Below are 9,986 nucleotides of genomic sequence, written 5' to 3'. Positions count from 1 at the left end.
CAAAAAGGACCTCGCTTGGAAGAGGGTCAGTGAGGAGATTGGGCAACCTGGTAAGTTGTAAATACAAATTAATCTTTAATATTTGTCCACTTCTTTACGATAGAAATGCTACAGTCACTGTAATTTCTTGAACAAAATATTTATGGGTATATTTTTTACACGCGCATATATATATATAATTACACATTTCACTTTTGTGTCACGTTATTGCCCTGCTAAGCAGCTAGCTATTTTTAACTATTTTCCTGCTACTTTTGAGTCACGTTATTGACCTGCTAACCAGCTAGCAAGCTGCCTTGCGCTATTTTACAATTATTTTCCCGCTTATATTCAGCTACATTTTTTGCTTACAAGATATTGTTTATTCAGGGGACTTTTGCAGAAAAAAGTGGAAGAGCCTCAGGGACACATATCTGAAGGAGAAGAGGAAGGAGATGGACAAGAGGAGTGGGTCAGCAGCAGGGTCTGGGAAGAGGTGGAAGTACTCTCAGATCTTGGGATTCCGCGATCCCGTCGAGGCCCGGATCAGAAAGGACAACCACCTCGAGGACCAGGGACAGCCTGGAGAAACGGCGTGGGAGACAGAGACTGGTGTGTTTCCAATGAATCCACATTACAAGGCATATATGCTGTCATTGTTTACAGATGAAGAAATGTAAACTCTCTATGATCATTGTTACCAACGTGTTGTATTAACATTTAATATTGTCTTGACAGAGGAAAATGATCAGAGGGGGGAAGAGGATATTTTGAGATCCCTTGCCTCTTCTCCTGTCTCCCCAGTCCCTGGTCCCTCAGCCCCTGCTGCTGAACTCACAGGTGTGTGAAGGCAATAGTACATACATACTTTTTAGCTACTGTTCATTTGCATGTTTATCTATGTACATGTCTGAAGTATAACTTGTAATTACTTGATATATAGTTCAAAACAATTTCACACTTGCATTTAAGCACTGTCTATGTCACTGACACAGATAGTATTCTCACAATATCTAGACAATTTTGTTGTTTCAATTAAATTGTTAACCTTTACTGTGAACATGAAAATCAGGTATCATCTTTCTGCCTTCTCATTGCACTGTGTATTGCTTTCACAGGCCAACAGAGGAGGAGAGCCCGACGGCGGCCCCGTGAGCGGTCCCAGGATGGTCCGTCGGAGGTGGAGCAGACGCTGTTGGAGCTCCTGACACAACCTCTGGCGCGACCTCCAACCCCACCGCCACGCTCCGCTGAGGAGTACTTCCTCCTCAGCCTTCTGCCTTTTCTGCAGAGCATGCCGCCTCATTTAAAAGAAAAAGTTAAATTTCAAATATACAAATTGGCAATGGAAAATAGCACCATTGTGCTAAATTTGGAACAATTGGACCCCCCCACACAGTAAACTTTAAAAATAAAAAAGAGGCGGCAGGCTCTGCAGGAAACGCAGAATGCCCTCCTTCCTCTTCTCCTATGCCGTTCCCTGTGGCTCTTCCACCTTCCAAGCGAGGTCCTTTTTGTTCCTGTCTCTTAATGTAAATAGTTTGCACATATTGTTCATTTTTTTCAGTTCATATTGTTATTTTATATGTTTTGCCTAAATAATTTTTTTTACGTTTTGCCTAAATATGTTTTTTAATGTTATACCTAAAATTACTTCATATGTTTGGCCTCAATAAATTATTTTGTAATATGACTAAATGCCTGGTGTGGTTCTAATGCACAAACAAAGCAAATCTTTTATCACATAAATTGATTTCAATATATGAGACATTTTGATTTTGTATTGATTGCTATTTATTCCATATCTAAATCTAGATTATATGAAACATTATTATTGTAATGTAAAGACAACCAACATTAGTGTCTGGACAGTGTTGAATAAGGAAAAAACCACAGGACAGGTTAATTATTTTTTGAGGCTGGCTCCATTTATCATCAAACCAAAAATAAATAAATAATTTAACCTGATATACTACCATGGAAAACCTGACATTTTTAAAAAGTCTCAACTTAATAAATGTGCATGTTGTGGACCTGACATCCTGGAACTGGGGCTGACAACCTGGGGAAAAAAAAAAAATATATAATAATAATAATGGACTATTTTTAGATAGTTTAGCTCTTTATAGGTTTGTGGGTGGCTCTTAAAAGAGCCGTCGTGGGGAAGTCATAAGGAGGACTTCAAACGCTACTCCGTCGGCTGCCATGGTACTGCTCCCTCCGCCGAGAAGTGTGCCATGAAGACATCCCTCACCCGGAGTGCCTCTCTGGAGGAGTTGTTGGCCGCAACCCGACCCAGACCTGGCAGTGGCTCCTCTCCAGCATGTCCCGCGCCCCTCGCAGCAGGTGCCTCTCTCCCCTCCGAACACCTCAGAAAGTTGTGGAGAAGACACGTCGCCTTCACACACTTCTCCGCAACTTCTGGGTGGACCTCGATGAGGCGGCGGTACATCCTCTACTGTGAGGAGAGGATGCCAAAGGCGTTCTCCACCACCAGCCAGGCTCTGGAGAGGCGGTAATTGAAGACACGCCTCTCTGGAGGAAGGGTGCATCCAGGGAAGGGCCGCATGAGGTTCCTCCGCAGCGGGAACGCCTCATCAGCCACAAAGACATGGGGCTGGGGTCCTCTTTCATCAGCACCGGGAAGAGGCTGGTCAGGAGGCAGATGAAGTGTACCAGCACGGAGAGCCTGTCCAAAGGCGGAGTTTGCCAGAATCCCACCGTCGCTGGTCCTGCAGTACCCCCCAACATCGATCAACCGGAAGCGATACCTCGCATCCACAACTGCAAGGAGAACGATGGAGAATGTTCCCTTGTAGTTGTGGAACTGGGATCCTGAGTTGGGGGGTGCCTTCATTACCACGTGCTTCCCATCCACCGCTCCACAGCATAGAGGGTAGTTCCACCGCTCCTGAAATCCTTCCGCGATGGACCTCCAGTCATCAGTGGTGGGCACAGCCATGTACTCCTCCACAAGACAGTCCCAGATTGCAGTCACAACCTGGTGGACGATCTGGCTCACTGTTGAGACACCAACCCTGAAGTTGGACGCTATGGTCCTGAATGAGTCCCCTGTGGCAAGAAACCTAGAAAATATTTTTATAAGTACACTTGTAGTTACATATTCAACTATATACAATAACCAGTCTGTTTTACTTTAATGCACCATATTTGTTTGTTTGCTAGCAATTTTGCAAGCAATTTAACAAAGTTTTGAATCTTCAAAACAAAAGGGTATATGTGTATATGGTTTAAATCACTAGTGTGCCAATAACCAATAACTGATTATCAAAAGAAAGAGTAACGTTACTACATATTGCTTACAGATAGAGACATGACAGTATCATTTTTAGGTTATAGCAGTTAACCGAGTAACGTTATCACTAGAAAGAGCACTACATATTGCTTACAGATAGAGACATTATCATGTCTGCCAAAATAATATTTTATTTTTTAGGTTAACGTTACAGCAGTTGACTGAGTATCACTAGAAAGAGCACCAACAGTGGTATCCGTACCACACAGTTTGAAAAACATTGCTAGCATAGCGTAAATTAACACATATTTAATATACTGTATTTAACATTTTATATACATTTACTAACCGAAGACAGATGGACAGGCGCTTCGCAGCTGGGATAGAGCGCCTGTAGTTGGTGTCCTGAAGGGTGATCCTCGCTCCGATGCGGGACAACAGGTCATCAAACTGGGCGCGGGACAAGCGGAAGTACCGCTGAAAGTGGCCGTCATCCAGGCGCAGCTCCTGGAGCAAATGATGAAATTCGCCGAACTGGGAACGCCTCCGGAGGGTCTGGTGGACCCAAGTACGGCGACGACGACCCATACGCCGCTGTTCTGCTCTCCAGAGCAAATACAGAGCGGTGACTCTCTCCACGAATGCTCGATCAACATCAGCTATCTTGTAAAAAGATGGCCGTCAACGGATTTCGCCTCTGACGCGCGTCACGCGCGTAAATTTCGCTTCAAACTTTTGTTTTTTATGCGCGTCAATTTCGCTCTTGACGCGCGAATGGATTCAAAGTGGTCAAGCGTATAACTAGACGCGGTAGGCGCGAATTTGACGCGCTAGTCGCGTCCGGTGTGAACGCAGCATTAGAACTGCCCGCTGACAACTCAAAGGAAGAATTTCTTCCTTAATACATTTTTGGAGAACTTCAAAATACTCATGTCCAATAATATTCCAAAAAGATTTATAGAATTCACCAGGTAATCCATCCAGTCCTGGTGTACGTCCTGAGGAGAGTCCCATAACAGCAGCTGTAACCTCTTCAAAAGTGAGTTCAGTCTCTAAAGATTGTTTGTGTTCTGCTGTTAACACAGGAAGATCTTGTAACAGCTGATTTCTACAGAGTTCATCTGGGGTATCGGCAGCGTATAACCTAGAATAAAAATCCACCGCAAGTTTCCGCATCTTTACTGGGTCTGAAGTATTTTGTCCATTGTTATCTTTTAATATGAGCATCTGTTTTTCTTGTCCAGCTTATCATTCCAAGTTAAAGAAATATGAAGAAGGTCCGTCCATGTCTCTTATTTTAAAAAAACGACTTCTTATAAGAGCTCCTTTAACTTTTTCATTTAAAAAGGAGCTCAGCTGATTTTTTTTTTCAGTCCACAGATCGTGTAGATTACCATCAACAACATCATTCATGTTCATTTCAATGTCCAAGATCTCTTTTTCCAGACACTCCAAAGTCTTTTTCAAAACCAAGGAGGAATGAGATGTATATTGTTGACAATAGCTTCTTATATGTACTTTACCAATTTCCCACCACTGAATAATATTTTCATAAAAACACTTTTCACTTTTCCAGGTTTCCCAAAAAAGTTTAAAATTCTCACAAAACTGTTTGTCTTCTAAAAGTTTAACATTAAAATGCCAGTAATAACTCATATGTTTTCTTTCAGTCAAAGTACATTCAATAGTGGTAAGTTTATGATCAGAAATAGCTGTTGGGGTTATAGATGTATTAACAATCATATTTCTTAAATGATGTGATATGTAAAACCTGTCTAAACGTGCTCCAGAAATGCTGCCATTGTTAAATTTCATCCATGTATACTGCTGAACTGATGAATTATGCTCTCTCCACACATCTGAGAAATTAAGATTTTTTGTTATATTAGCTAAGCAATTCGCAGACTGTGCATGAGGTTCTTCTCCATTCCTATCTTGTGTAAAATCAATAGTGCAGTTCCAATCACCTCCTAATACAATAAAATCACCGTCCTGCTGCTTTTTTAAAAAGTGCTCCAGTTTGGTAAAAAGTTGTACTCTGTCTGCCCCTAAATTAGGGGCATAGATGTTCACAAATAAAAAATTAAAATTTTCAATTTCAGCCCTTACAGACAATAATCTCCCAGGTACCACTTCACTTTTGAATAAAATCTTTGTTTTAAGAGCAGAGGAGAAAAGTACAGCTACTCCCGCACTTAAATTAGTCCCATGACTAAGAATGCTCTTTCCTTCCCACCATAAGCCCCAATCAATCTCATTATTTTGACTGCTATGGGTTTCTTGCAAGAAAACAACACCAAGATCTTTCAAACTTATCATTTCTGATAATAAACCAAATTTTCTCCCATCCCTCATTCCATTTATATTAATTGATCCCACCCGCAAGATCTCCATGAGAAATGGAAAAAGGATGAAAAAACAGAGAGAAAAAGTAAAGTTGTAAGCCATTAAGAATATTTAGTTTTTCCCCTCGCTTTCACTGTCTTTTTGCCTTGCCTGAGAACTGTAATGTGTTTTTTAAGACGAAAACGTTTTTGTTGAGAGAGCTCATCGTAACTACTCACTTTTCTAGCCCATACAACAGAGGAAATGAATTTATCAATGTCAGGGAAATAATTACCTATTTCAACACCTGCTTTTCCTTTGGTTTTATCAAGAAAAGTATTAATTTCATCAACAGTATATAAGTCTTTATCAGTTCCTTTTGCACCATCTGACACTTGATCATCATCTCTAAAACCGTCATCAGTAAACTGGGATAGACTATCTGTCTCATCATCCATGTTTTCCTCTAAGCCTTCAGCCTGTGCCACATCATTACCTTCACACACATATTCCACACCACTCTGTGTCTCATTCTTCTCAACATTGTCTGGTCTGTCATATACATAACTGCATCCAGCTTGCTCCACACCATCAGTATTTACATTTAACTCACTCACCTCTTGCACCTTGCCCTCCTCTGTGGTCCCTTTATCCTGCCCATCAAGTCTCTGTTCATCGCTTTCCTTAGTTTGTTGGTCAGTAATAGTCACATCCTTATGAGATGTGGACGCACGCTGGTCATCTTTATGTGGACACATGAAGCGTTTATGGCCCAAGTCTCCACATTCAAAACACTTAAAGCTCTCAGTACTGGCGTAAACCATATATGACTTCTCCCCGTGATTAACACGGAACGAGACTTCTAATGTTCGCTCCTTTGAAGCCAGAAACATAAAGACTTGACGTCTAAAGGAAAGAACACGTTTGAGCGCGCTATTTTTACATCCCAGAGGGATCTCTCTGACTGGGCTTGCGATCTTTCCGAACCTCAGCAGCTCTTTTGTGATGGTGTCATCGGAAATAAACGGCGGTACATTTCAAATGATGTTTTTCGTTGCTGGAGCGGATAGCGGGGTTACCGTAACAAACGTTTCTTTCACCCATATTCCGCTCACAGTCAACTGGTTTACCAGGGAGTCTGATTTTAAAAACACGACGACAGCTTTGTTCATCCGTGAGGCCGAAATTATATTTTCAAATCCGACCTGTTCTCCTATAACTATAAGCAGTTCCTCTACTGTCACTCCGGGCTCTGGTACACATTTGCACCCATTACGAAGTGACAGATTTGGCGTTCCTTGCACGGGAACAGACGCCATACCGGCGTCTGAAAACCGTGCAAGCGAAACCAAACAAACTTTCTTGACTGTAAGTAAGACTGTCCAGCAAGGGGAAAAAAGAAAAGATAATTATGAAAAAACAAAAAAAGTTTAAGGTTAAATATTATTTGAAAGCAAATCAGCTTAACAAACGCTCTCACAGCCACGCTTCCACTCACGCGCCACTCACGCGCATGCGCTCAAAGAGAGAGAGAGAGAGAGAGAGCGCTGAATAGCTAAATAGCTATAATAGTGTGGTTGAAACCGTTTGCTTGGAAAAGTTATTAAAAATGTTTAATTAAAGATGACATTTTTTTCATTAAAATAAATGGTGGTCTTTGTATTCGAGCACAAAGCATCTTCAAGTATAAATTAGAATAAATTTAATATTATATGACAAAGTAACTGTCTGTGTTTGCAAATATGTGTGCTCCAAAGAAGGCAAGGCTGGAGATAAGTCTGCAAATATATATATATATATAGAGAGAGAGAGAGAGAGAGAGAGAGAGAGAGAGAGAGCGAGAGAGAGAGAGAGATTTTTGATTTTCAAAAACCCATTTTATTACAAAATGTACATGTCACAAAAAATTGATTAAGTATCAATTAAAAAAGAAGAAACATTCTAATTAAAAGGGGAAAAACAACTCTTCTTCAAAAATTTCACAAATGATCCCGTTTAAGCACCAAATTGCTTCAAATGATGGAAGGTCATGCATTAATCTGTAGTAATGAAAATCAATCATAACTCTAGATTTGACTAATTTTACAAAAACAGCTTCTATACTACTAAAAACATTTTGTTCCACTTTCTCTTTCCTTGTGGTATATATTGCCATTTTTGCTTGACCTAATAAGAAGTTCAACAATTGACACTTCTGGTGATGTTTTTTAACATATTTAAAACCACAAATAAACACTTTCATTGAAAAAACTACATTGAAAGAAATAAAAACCATATTCAGGATATTAAAAAGAGGTTGTAACCTATCACAATGCATAAAGGCATGAAAAATAGTCTCTTTTTGTGAACAGAAAGGACAACCTTCAGTAACGTCATCATTTATCAGAGAGACAAAAGCATTGACAGCAATGGCACCATGCAACAATCTCCACTGTAAATCTCCAGTTTTTTTAACTAATGGTGATTTATATAGTGTTCTCCATTCAGGCTTTTCATTTACATCAAGATTAAGAACCTTTCGCCATGGTGTGTCACACTTGTTATCTAGAAATGTTTTGTTAAATGCCTTCACACAGCTCTTATACATATCTTTACCAAGTGCAAATTTTGGACCCACAATTATTAAATCTTTACAATCTAACAGTATGCCACTGCACTCACCTAAACTGGGAGAAAGACTCAAGTTTGGAAAAGGGTCTTTGCAATCAGGATAAATGGATCGCTTTGAGTATAGATCCAACAGTTCTGTTTCTTCACCAGTGAGGGCTGATCTCCATTTTTCAATTGCTTTAGTCACTATTCGGTGCGATTTGATTCTGAAACGCTCAGCAATGGCGTTCACATCTTTAAAAGCAGGACCCGTTATTTGTTGCAAGTGTCCGATTGTTGTTACCTTAGCATCACACAAAGTCCATTCAGGTATGGCAAAGGACATCTCACGAGATAAGTCCAGTCGTGAGCCAATGACTAAAGGTTCTTGTAGTAGCCAAAACAGTGAAGATGAATTGTTTTCTCTGCTTGTTTTAAATAAGGACCAGACTTTGAACAGGTTGCGGTAAAAGATTGGAGAATCATGTAATTTTAGTCTCTGAGGATCCAACCAGAATAAAACTTTGTCCAGTCTTAGTCCTGCAATATTTCGAAGAATCGCACAGGCAGCACCCATCCAACTTGACTCATCAGAGCACCTTAAGAGTCTTTGTATAAATTGCAGGCGAAATGCAGCCGTTCTGCTCTGCAGGTGTATTAGACCAAGTCCCCCTTCATCTTTAGACAGGTACAAAACACTTTTTGGTACCCAATGCAGTCTGTCCCAGAAAAAGTCAATTAAAATGGACTGGATTTTCGTTAAAAGTTCAGCTGGGGGGTCTATGCAGGCCAAACGGTGCCAAAGTGCAGAGGCTACCAGATTGTTGATGATCAAATTACATCCTTTGTAAGACATTTTGGGGAGTAAAAACCTCCACTTATCCAGTCGCCCTTTTACTTTCTCAATAGTACCCTCAAAATTCTTTTTCACAAAGTGTTCACCTAAAAAAACTCCAAGATATTTAAATCCATCTCTGGTCCATTTTAACCCCTCAGGAAGTCTCGGTTTGACTTTAAACCATTTTCCAACTAAAATAGCTTCACTTTTTTCCCAGTTCACCTTTGCAGAAGACAGAGTTTTAAAATCATCTAAAATCTTCAACATAACACTGACATCATTAGAATCACTGATTAAAACAATGACATCATCAGCATACGCTGATATTTTAAAAGTGTTATTGCAGTTTGGCATACACAGTCCATGCACATTAGCTCTTAGCTTGCTTAACAGGGGTTCTATAGCTAAAGTGTACAACATGCCTGACAGTGCACAGCCTTGTCTTACACCCCTATTTACCCTAAACGGAGAACATAAATCACCATTAATCTTTAAAATACTCTCAACGCCACAATACATAACTTTAACCATGGAAATAAAATCAGAATTATAACCAAAAGCTTTTAAGGCACTCCATAAATAAATATGTTCGACTCTGTCAAAAGCCTTCTCCTGATCAATTGAAATCAAACCAAAATCCAAATTGAAGAGTTTTCCACAGTCTAAAATGTCCCTAATAAAAGAGACATTATCAAAAATTCTTCTTCCTGGCACACAATACGACTGATCAGGATGAACTATAGATGCAAGAACTTCACCTAATCTAATTGCTAAGGCTTTAGACAGTATCTTATAATCATTACATAGCAAGCTAACTGGCCTCCAATTTTTAATTTCATTTAAATCTCCTTTTTTAAGCAAAAGAGTGATAATTGCTCTACGGCAGCTCTGTGGCAGTTGTCCTTTAACCAAGCTTTCATTAAAAACAGCTACTAAATCTGGACCCACCTCTAACCAAAAAGATTTATAAAAATCTATTGTAATTCCATCTATGCCCGG

The 9,986-nt window shown here is 40.0% G+C and overlaps 1 long non-coding RNA gene across 1 annotated transcript; it reads left to right on the top strand.

The window, feature by feature from the left end:
* Positions 1 to 519: 519 nt before the first annotated feature.
* Positions 520 to 1,274, top strand: LOC127618730 (uncharacterized). The gene is made up of 3 exons (XR_007967489.1): positions 520 to 591; positions 718 to 819; positions 1,098 to 1,274. It is a non-coding gene; the product is annotated as an uncharacterized LOC127618730 (long non-coding RNA).
* The last annotated feature ends 8,712 nt before the right edge of the window (positions 1,275 to 9,986 follow it).

Source organism: Xyrauchen texanus, chromosome 25 (genome assembly GCF_025860055.1).
Source record: "Xyrauchen texanus isolate HMW12.3.18 chromosome 25, RBS_HiC_50CHRs, whole genome shotgun sequence".
In the NCBI taxonomy this organism is placed as follows: Eukaryota; Metazoa; Chordata; class Actinopteri; order Cypriniformes; family Catostomidae; genus Xyrauchen; species Xyrauchen texanus.
The sequence above is the reverse complement of the archived record's forward strand: the minus strand, read 5'-3'. Positions and strand labels throughout refer to the sequence as shown.